Below are 11,293 nucleotides of genomic sequence, written 5' to 3' on the forward strand. Positions count from 1 at the left end.
GGTCTCTTAGCAGTGTAATTGATATTTTGGCCTCTTGTAGCAAGAGCAGCTACTTGATAGATAGGTTTTACTTGTCCCTAGTAGTCCTCCATGTAGTATTGTGGACTTTCTTCAAGCGCATCCATCCCATAGGAAATATTAGAGTCTATATCTTCCTCACAACCTTCCAAACAAGCAATAGATGACTCACAATCCACTTGATTCACATAAGTGATTCTCAGATGTGGTGGTTGTGGTCCTAGCACTGGAGGTGGTAAAGGTGTTGTTTGAACAACATTGTGGGCCCTAGGGACCATGTGTTCTGACGTTTGTTCCAGAGGTGAGGCCCGCGTCAATGCAGGCACTCGAGGTGTGTCTGTCCATGCTAAGGTTGGTCTATTGGCCATTGCGCGCTTAACTACTATGCAATCCTTAGCTTCATGACCATACCTCCCACAGGCATTGCAATTCCCATTGAATTTCACTCTAAAGTAGGGCATTCACTGGTACTATGCGGACCATAGCATACTGAGCACCATTGTTTCTCCCTTCTTGGATACATATGATTGTTTTGCCGAGCACGATTATTTCTAAGACTCTCTTGAATGGCCTTGGTGAGATCTGCTAAAGTCATCTCTCATATCTTTGGCTTCTTAGCAATAGGCTTTAGGGTCATTGACTTATGCCCCTATGCTTGCGAGCTAATAGATTTGTGGCTCAACAGAACTTTTATCCTTGAATCATTAAATTATCCTCCAATTGGATCGCATTGGTGGTGACTGCTTCCCAAGTGGTGATACCTCTAATGACTAGGCCATTGTAGATATCCTCATGCCATAATCCTCTAATGAATCTATCAAGAAATTGATTATTATTGAAGTGCTCATTTGGATTACAACAAGAATTTAAATGCTTCAAGCAACTAATAAAGTCTCTCACCGACTCTCCTTCCTCTCGTTGGGCTTTTTGGAGCTGAGAGGCTACACCCCAAACCACTCCCTCTTGTATGTATTCTTTCAAGAACAATCTCCTAAGAGCAGGGTAGATCATTTTTTCTTCCACCCTTAGGGCTCTATACCAATCCCCAGCCTTCCCACTGAAGGTTAGGCTTAAAGCATTGCTCTTATGCAGGTCATTGTGTTCTCCTAGATAATCACATATTTGTTCAAACACTTGAATATGCTTTCTCACATCCCCGTCCCCACTAAATTTTGGTGTGAGCTTGGCTATTTGTACTACCTTACTTCTAGGCTCTCTATCAAGCGTGTTACACATATTCTCAGCAATAGATCGATCTCGATAGGTTGAGCGGTGCTCCAGAGACTACATGTGTAGTAGGTATTGGCATTGGGCTTGGCGCATAGGAAGCCCTTGTGTTCCAAGTTTGGTACGGTGTTGTGCCATGTGGTGCCCCAAAGTTCATATGTGTAGCCCTAGGCATAGCAGACGTTGGATGTGACATGATAATGCTAGCCGGTATGGTCCCATGGAAATAAAAGCTTGGGTGTTGTGGTTGTGGAGCATAGGTTGTTGAAACAATGGGAGGGGTAGGAACTACATGAGTACGAGGACCCATAGGTGTATACGATTGGTACACACTTGTAGGTACTGTTACATGCATTGAGCTACCATGTAGTGGTGCTTTACTAACAAATGAGGTCCATGGCATGTTTCTTGGCATGCTCATTATTGGGGTAGGCATGATAGCCGTTGTGTCATCAAGGGAAAGATGAGCTAGACTTGGAAAGGTAAAGCTATCACTTGTGGATTGCACCATGACCCCTGGCAAAACCACATATGGAGGATCCATCGGACTTATTGAGGGAGTCTCCATTTGTGATAAGGTTGGTTGTTTAGCCTTCCCTGTATCCAAGAATATCATGAGACCCGTTGAAGGAATGTGAATCCCCTTGTTCTGTCTATCTAGCTCAATAACCCTATGGATGACCTCACAAACTCTTTGTTGTTGATACTCTACACTAGTAGCACCCATTGTGGATTGTAGGACATCTAACCAACCCAAGTGAAAGGTGTGACCTGTGTATAGGTATGTTAGAGTTTTTTTTTTGTAGTTCGTACTCCTAGTTCTCATTTAGAAACGCTCCCTCTAGGATTGAGGTGCTAGGGGTGTCCTTTGAACTAGATGCAATGTGGCTCTCTATGGGTTGACCCTTAGTGGTCGCCAATTCAGGAGCATGTGATTGCTCTCCTAGCAAGGATATTGACATAGGGGTTTTTGCTTTTAACTCTCTTCGTTGCTCTGCCTTGCGTAAGATTTTAATTTCCTTTTCCCTAGCTGCAATGATATATCGCTCAACCTCTTGCACTTCGGCAAGGCTTCTACCATCAAGTAATATAACCTTGGAGGGGAATAGCTCTGAAGCGTCAGAGGGTGCAGTGAATGGAGTATTCACGTGCACACTTTCCAAGAGCATGGGGTCTACATTGGTCATGAATGGCCAAATTTACTTCCCCACCCCTCATTTACATCGTTAGCTCCATGTTCGGAGCTAGTGGCTCTACTAAAGGTTTCCTTCAAGCGGCTAAGCACGCTTGGCACGGACTGTGGGCCCATGGCAGATATGTCTTGGATTGAGCTATTAGGATTAGGCATTGGGTAACCCTCCATGATGTCATAGTCAGAGAAAGAGTCATTGGACACAATATGTGGGTCCTGGTGGTACTACCTTGGGTTCCCGTTGACGGCCCGGAACGTAAGGTAGATGGGTGTTGAGAACTCGCGTAAATCAAAGTGCTCACTAGCTACTCTATCTCTAGCACATGGCCAGAGCACAAATGCATGTACCTTTGGCACCCTACAAGTGTTTGCGAATAGACTCAAAGGTTAACCGCTTAATTTTTTAGGCGTTTTGCACACCGTTTTCACTTTTTTTTTGATGTTTTTAATAAATTTTAATGATTGGTTTTTGAATTAGAGTGTGTCTAGCTTGAAACGAGTGTATCGCTCAAGGAGTGTGGTGTGCTTTACAACAGAGTGTTTGGTTTTCCGAAGCTCCGTAGATCCTCAAAAGGGTCGAATTTTACTTAGGCGTGAGGCTAAAAGAAGTAATTTTAAAGGGTCACTGAGGCTTGAGCCTGAGTGTGGGCTTGGGCTTGGGCCTGGGGAATGTTCCTGATCCCAGTCCTACCTTTAAAATTTTTCTTTCTAATTTGTTTTTTGGCGGATAAGGTCGCCGCAGCCGTCCCGCATGCGCGAGCATACACACACCTAACCTACCTACTTGCAACTAACAGAGCTAGTGTTACACACTAACACAGGACTACAACAACTATTTAACTAACAAATCTACTTACTATACCTTATAGAACTAACATTATAGATCTACTACCTTAATTCTAACACCTTATGAATAGAAAACACTCTACATTGCAACACCTTATGAACAAAAACAGTACACTGTAGCAAACACAAAGGTCACAAATCCTTCGCAAAAAACCACACACCTTCTTTCTCTACCTTTCCAACACAAACACTCACAAAATAAGCATAGAGTGACTCTTGAGCTTAGTGCAAGGTGATTGCCCAAAAACGGTGGGAAAAAGGTGGGCTTCCACCGCATGTATTGAACCAAGGGACGCCTAACACTGTGTGCGAGTCACAGATGGCTCCAAGCATAAAACTAGCCTAAACTAGTAAGTTCAAAGATGAAAATGGTGTGTCACTCACCGCTCTACACTTGCTGTCATGGATTATTCCTCGCCGCGAAGAAGAGGGAGCCACCACTGCACCATGCTCAACCTCCTCGCCGCCGTCGTGCCGTCGCAATGCTTGATCACACAAACACACACTCTCTCTCTCTCTCTCTCTCTCTCTCAAGCACACACACACACACACACACTAGTACACAAAGGAGATGGAGAAGGAGATGGAGCAAGACCACTCTTCTTGCATTGCACAAATGAGAGAATGAGGTATTTTAGGTTTAGATTGACTTTTATATGGGCTTGCCCGTTCACATTTGGGCACCCACACTTAGCCAATCTTACCCAAACATTATAGGTTCCATTTTTAGAGTGCAACTCTCATCGGTGATCACTCTTAATCATTCCTACCTGATAGACAAGCCCGACCAATAATGTAATACACTACTAGCGGGTTCGACAAGCCCGACCCAGGTGGTCGCTTGGTGGTAACATCATAAAACCTGACATCTATTATTGTTTCTTCTTGCTCACTTGAATTATCAGAGCATTTGTCATCCACGTCCTCCTCTCATTCAAAATGTTTGGAGATTCATGAAACTATTCTCCCTCTCTTTTGGTGCTTGGCAATAGATCATCTTTGTGCCCCTCTAGGGATAGCATATCATCACTTGCAGTTATTTTATTAACCATATAGTATGGAACCACATCGTAATAGTCTTTGTCACAAATTTTTATTGTGGGACCATCTGAAATAGCACATACATCTAGGGTTACTAGATTATGAGTCCATTCTAATGGCTCAAGAGCTTCTTCAGGAACATATTACTTATCTGCAAGCACCCTTTCCAGGATACACTCTTCTCGTTTCAAACCCCCACATTGTGATGCACTACACATCCATAGCTCTTAGGGTTTGCCTAACCAAGTTGGAAGATCCGATCCTACTATTGTAGCGGAATCAAACTCCTCCATGAGGGTTTGCTTCACATCTTTGTAGTATGGTCTTTAAGGTTTATGCGCGCCATGGTTTCCATGTGTTTGAGTATATTCTTGAAACATTTTAAGTTGTCTCATAAATGGCCGTCCAAGTATGATGTCGTAATTGTTCCTCTTGTTAAAGTCAACTATGGCAAAGCTATGCTCATATTCAATGCTGCAAGAAGTAACAATCATTTTCTCTCGAAGTCTCGAGGGTTTTTTTTTGTACCCATCCGCCAGCTGCAATCTCATTTTGGTAGCCCTCAAGGCAGGTTTTTCCCATTTTTTCCAAATTTTCTTGGTGACAATTGCAACACCAACTCCACCATCAATAATTGCCATGGTCGTTATACCTTTGAATTCTACTAGAAGCATAGTATTCCCATCTTCACCCTTGCAATACTCACCAACCTTGTTTAATGGTCTAGGTCTTGTGTTCAAATGAGGTTTTTCAAGCTCTCGGATCCCTTCTTGAATTTGTGACGTTGGATCTTTTACCCCAAATTTCTCCAAGCATTTTCCAATAGTTGCCCACATGTTTGGTCTGCCAGTGTAATAGTACAAGTTACAAGTCACAGGCGTCGACAATATATCTATCCCCCCTTAGATTCCATAGCCTTTTTTGACAAGAGAATTTGTGATGGCACTGCCTTCACCTTTGATTCGACTTCATACTCTCCCACGTATGAGGGTAAGGTTTTCAATGATTGAGGTTGACCCTCTAAAGAGTGTACTGACCCCTTATCTCTCCAGTATGAGGGAAGGTCTAGATCAGCTTGAGATCTTGCCTTGAACTCTTCAATGGGTGGAAGAAAAACATCCCTTTCCTTACTAGGTTGGTTGAATCTCTAACTCAACTCTTTCGCATCATTTGCTTCTCGTATGTGTCTCCAAAGATCGTTTAAGCCGTCATCCTCTCTGTAAGCTTCTGGCATCCTAGAGTAGGAGATCCTCGATGCCTGATTTGTGGTATTCATCTCTACTCTTGGCTTTTCTATTTCAACGGTGAATTTCCTAATGGTCCCTGTAGTTTCATGCCTAGGTGAGATTATCGGTGTCGGAGCTGGAACTTTGTTCCAGATCCTTGGCTTACTTGCAGGTGGCTCTAGCAAAGCTTGGGAAAATTGGATCATTTTCTCACATATCCAACCTTTGCTTTTCTAACTCAGCATAAGGATACGTCTTCCACTTTTGTTCTTGCTTTTTTTAGTCTGAAGTCATGTTTCATAGGCTTTCATAAGTACATATAGAGGTTCATTCACTTTTTCAACTAGTACTGATTCTCCAAAACTTTCACTCTTTGGTATCTTTGTCTCATTAAGCTCTCTGGTCTCAAGGCGTTCTAACTCAAGGTTAGTTTGACTCTCTAATCTCTCTATTCTATCCTTGTTTTGTTTTAACTCCTCTACTAGGGCTGTTTGTTCACATTCCTTTCTAGCTTTCATACGTGCATTCCTGGATTTCTAGGCGTTCTGTTGATTTTTTTGTTCATACCCACGTGCATTTATTTTAGGTTCCTCAATTATTGGTTCTTCCCTTGCTTTCTGTGCTTGCACTCTTGTGACAACTTGTATGGATATCACCGTTTCGTTTTTTGAATCACTACTTGATGGTGACGGGAGAAAAGCGAACCCCGAACCTCGACGGCCTCTAAAACACCGGGGACCGTATGGCGCGCCTCGAGCCTGTCATGGTAAAGCAAACAGGGGGCACCACCTAGCTTCACCGGCTAGGACGCAAACAACACACCACCATAACAAAGTTTCCATCCAAGAGAGATGGATGCTTGGGAGTAATGATGAGGAGGAAGGAAAATGAGATCAAGTGAGAGAGAGAGAAAGAGAGAGAGTGAGGGAGGGGGTATAGCGGCTTAGTACATAGGCACCATAGAAGGATTGAGAATCCGCACACCCTTCATACATACACAAGATCACTCCAAACACAAGACTAGGTGGCGATTCCACACACCTCACATGGGAAAAACATTGCAAGAAAACATACTCACAAAACCTCAAGCTTTATTTAGAGAATAAGGCGATGAAATGGGGAGCTTAGGGTAGGGGAATGAGAAGGGAGAGAGTGGTAGAGCACATGGCGGATAGGTGGGAGCTGATGGCAAAGACTCGCACGAGGGTTATGGCCATCATCCTTCATTTAGCTGCCCTTCATCTTCCATAGCCCAAGGGTGTAGAGGTCATGCTCAAGACGAGCATGGTGATTGCGGTGATGGTGATGGTGTGTGTGTGTGTATGTGCACTAGGCACACACAGTGCATAGTGTATTCTTTGGTGATGTTGTGTGTGTTTTTGTTTCCTGGCGAGCTCTCATGGCCTCCTTATATAGGGAAGGAGGAGAGGATTTAGCAATATTTCTAATTGAAGTGAGTGTCCCACTCTGGTGACTAGGAAAATGGGGTGCATGTGACTGTGGCTCCCATCTTGTCTCCTCATTATTTAAAATACCAGAGTCAATAGAGAGAGAAGAAGAGAGAATGTGGGTAGGATGTAGAGGATAGGAAATATTTACAATAGTCTAGCTTTGGCTAGACACAAGCTTATTAGGGAGAGAAGAGAGAGGTTGTCGAAGGTGGATATTTGTTGATGAGGATGGATCCTCCAAAAATGGTGATAGAATCACTCTAGACTTGCCAAGACCTCATTAAAAGAGCCCTGTCTCTTGTAATCATGCTTGAAGACTTGTAGAACCATAGCCATTCTAGAAGGAAGAAAACTAGGGATGGCCTGTGTCACCATTACATGAGAAAACTGGGGTCCACTACAAAAATCATAGCTCCGCGTTCATGACTCCAAAAATTCTGAAAAAGTTTGAGCTAAACGTTGAGATCACGAGCTACATCTTTCATGTTGAACGCTCCTTCAGATTCGGGGTTCTTCTTTACTTAAAAAATTCAGCCAAATAATATATTATTTGTGGCTGCAAAAGTCTTTTGGTGGTCCCCTTTGAGTGGACTTCTCTCTTGCCTTCAAGTGTAAGCTCCTTCGTGTGTATGAAAACATGACCTAGAGTTTTGAAAAGATTGGCAATCATCTAGATGGAGGTATTATTGAAATTTTAAAGTGGGGTTGAGGTTTGAAAATGAAAACTAGTGAATAAAATATTTGGTAGGATGGAATAATATACATACATGAAAACATATATTAGAAAATACTAAAATATATAATGTAATTTATATATATTTAATATTTAAGGTCAAAAGAGAGATCAACAAAGAAAGCTTACTTATTTATGCTACATCGTGATTGATTAGCATAAGTCTTATTTATTTAATAAAGGCTAAAACGTTTGTGAAAAAGGAAGAAAAAATCAAAAGTAACTTATATAATGGGAAATATTTTGGTAAAAGGGCAAAAATATATGGGGGGGTTCCCATGCATGGAAAAGCTTGCCTCATTAGCCCCCCCCTAAGGCTAGAGGCATTCATGTCTCTAGCTCTGTTTCTTCTTCCGCTTAGCTGTAGGATCCGATATCGAGTTGCCTTCTGAACTAACCATTCCATTTGGCCATTGGTGAGATTTCTGGGATATTCAAGAATCTGTAACAGGTCCGGGTGATAGCTTGTTCCTTGGAATAGTTTCGGTTGATTAAAGGGGAAGCCCATGGCTTCCAGAACTTTGTGCCAATGTCCTCCTAGATCCCAAGTGAAAAATAGGATCATTGTCTACAGTGTCCGAACAATAAAATTTGCATGCCAAATTGGACCAAATTTGTAACCACCAGTAGCGATAGGGGAAATGAGCATCTTGGCTCCTGCAAAGACAGAACTGAAAATTATGATTCCCAAGAGTGTGCCAAGAATCCACCATATATGGCCGCCTTGTTGGTGTGGTGAGCTCCAGTTGTTTTCAGAATCCTGCTTACTGCCATGATTGGAAAAAATTGCAAGCATATCATGCTTCTTTTGGGTGTGCTGAAACATGTCAAATTCCTTTACTGATGCTAATAGCAAGCCACCTACCTTGCGGCTTAAATACAAGCGTAATCCACTTACCTTTCTCCAAAGAGAGGATGCACTATTTGTAAAAAATTGTACCAAATTGCGAAGGAGGTCTTCATTCTTGCATTCTATCAGGTTTTTGTCTATCCATGGCTCCTTTGCTCTTATCTCCATGCTGATCTTCTCTCTATATGTTATAGCGGCTAGCCATAGCCATAGGTTTGATGCATCCCATGCAAACACAATGCTGTGTTGTGGAGGAGTTTGGAACATCCTTAAAAGATTGGCAACAAATTGATCATCAAACTTACTATGAACATCCTCACATATACTGGAGGCATTACCCATCTCCAAGTTTATAACACTCTTTAGTAGACTAGAGGCATTACCCATCTCTAAGTCTATAACACTACACAATAAATTCTTGCTTAGCTGCCAAGCCTCTGGAGCAATATCCAACTCCAAACCTTCAGTCATACTTACCTCTTCGTTATGGTCCTCAAGTGAAACTGCCTTGATGCAAGATTCCTTTAGCTTGCTACACTGTCCTGGGTCCATGCTGGTGCACAGGCTTCCGTTTTCAAAGCCCTCCCCTTTTCTTGATATGTTGTCCATCTTCTGCAAAGCCTTTCTAGCAGGCTGGTTTTCCTCTTCTCTTGTATCTTTCATGACCTTTGCATTCCTCTTACTCTGACGAGGCCTAATCAACACTTTACACCTTCTTACCCTTACTGCCCAATGCTGTCGACTGATTGCTTTGGTGCCTATTTCATCCAAGGTTAAAGATGTACTTACATTTGTAACACAATTTTCTTGGCTTACCTCCCCCACCTGGGTAGCATCTTTTGATTCTTTAACCTCTTGTTCCACTGCTTCAGTTCTTTGAATAAACTTCTCGCTTGATCCTTCTTCGGTTACCTTCATCTTGACCTCTTCTGCAAGACCAATGATACTTGGTGTGCGGGTACCAATTGGTGGTGGGCGTAGGATGATTGTAAGTGGTGATTGTGGCGGACGTAGAATTTGTGTTGGTGGGGCTGGTGCTCGGGGTGGGGGTGTTCTTTCTCTAGGGGGTGACAATTGGTTCCTCCTACCTTCTCTATTATAGTTTTGTTGTGGTTTGGGACAGTAGTACATACCGTGACCATCTTCTCCATAGTTGTAGCAATGATACTCCCTGTTTTGTCGTCGTGCTCTTCTAGGGTCTTGATCTCTTTCTTGACTCCTCCCTTGCTGTATTAAGTGGACAGGAAAACTCTGCAGTTGGTCAGTAATATGGGCCAACATATCTTGTTGGTCATATCTTACCCCAAGAGCCAGTGGTGGTGGTGGAATGGTGGTTGTCATAGTTGCTGGTCGACGCGATGTTCTTGCTTCTATTGACTCGGTTTCTTTGGCTTTCATTCGCAGCTTCTTGAGCAATCTCAACGGCTAACTCGTACGTAGCCGGGAATCTACCTTTCACCTTCTCCTTGAGAAGCGGCCATAAGCCATGCATGAACCGATATTTTTTTAGGAAATCGGGTGCAGCTTCCCCCCTTGCCAGTGACTCAACCCACCGTTCCCACAAATCCACAAATTTGGACTCATAGGTGGCATATTCTAAAAGACCCTCCTGCTTCAAGTCTCTCAACTTGTCCCACAACTTTTCTGAAGTGGTACCTCCCCCAAAGCGCCTCTTAAAAGCGGTTTTTAAGGGTTTCCAGTCATCCTTGGTTGCTTGTGGAAGTGCATTGTACCATGATCTAGCTTCTAGCTTCATGAGATGCTTAAAGATTCTAACCCGGGATTCATCCGTATCTTTGTTGCTCACTACACATGCTACTTCAAATTCATCTATGAAGTCTGTTACCAAATCCTCCCCCTTCTTTCCTTTAAATGTTGGAAATTCTACACTTGCCATGATTACTGAGAGAGAGCTAGAAAGACACACTGCCTAACTTGCAAAAGTTTTTTTCTTCTTTACAAGGAGGCGTTGTTGGAAAACAAGCAAACTGAAACACCTCTATAGTGATGTCACCCAAGAGAGTTGAAAGAGAACTACAAGACACCAAAAGCTTTGCAAAATCCTTTTGAAAAACCACAAGTCCAATAGGAGTAGACCCTTGGGAATTTACTAGCCGTCGCCCACCCAAGAGACTATGTCACATAGGAGCAAAACCCTGCCAAAGCATGGATTTACAGCACACGTCGACCAATGCATATGAAGACAAGAGCCTCTCCTTTCACAATCAAATATCACAAACCCACAACTTCAACATCAATTCGATAATTCATAGATACATGCCCTCCGAATCTGTCTACACACAATTTGCCACTAGGCTGCCATAGCCATAACCTTGCAGAGAACTAGTCGTAACCTGATGAGCACAACTCCAATTGGGGCACTTTAAAGCTTGAGATAAATCTTGAAAAATGACTGGCGAGAAAGCTGAAGATGACTAAAATTGATTCCATACGCCCCCATGAGCAAAATTGACGCGAACAGAGAGCTGTCCCAGCATGACTACATGTAGATAAGGCTAGTCGGGGCAAAAAATTGCATCCAAGAGCACCAAGGAGACAGAACGAGCTAAAACCTGAAAATTTCTGATCTTTGGCTGAAATTTTTTTAGTTTGTACATGAGTTTAAGTTATATACAAGGCTCACTTCAAAAAACTCACTCACGGGCACTTACAGTAGCCCGCCAGCTGTCACTAGACTAGCGACTTGCA

The sequence above is a fragment of the Adiantum capillus-veneris genome, chromosome 5 (assembly GCF_014529385.1).
Source record: "Adiantum capillus-veneris isolate H3 chromosome 5, ASM1452938v2, whole genome shotgun sequence".
Lineage (NCBI taxonomy): Eukaryota > Viridiplantae > Streptophyta > Polypodiopsida > Polypodiales > Pteridaceae > Adiantum > Adiantum capillus-veneris.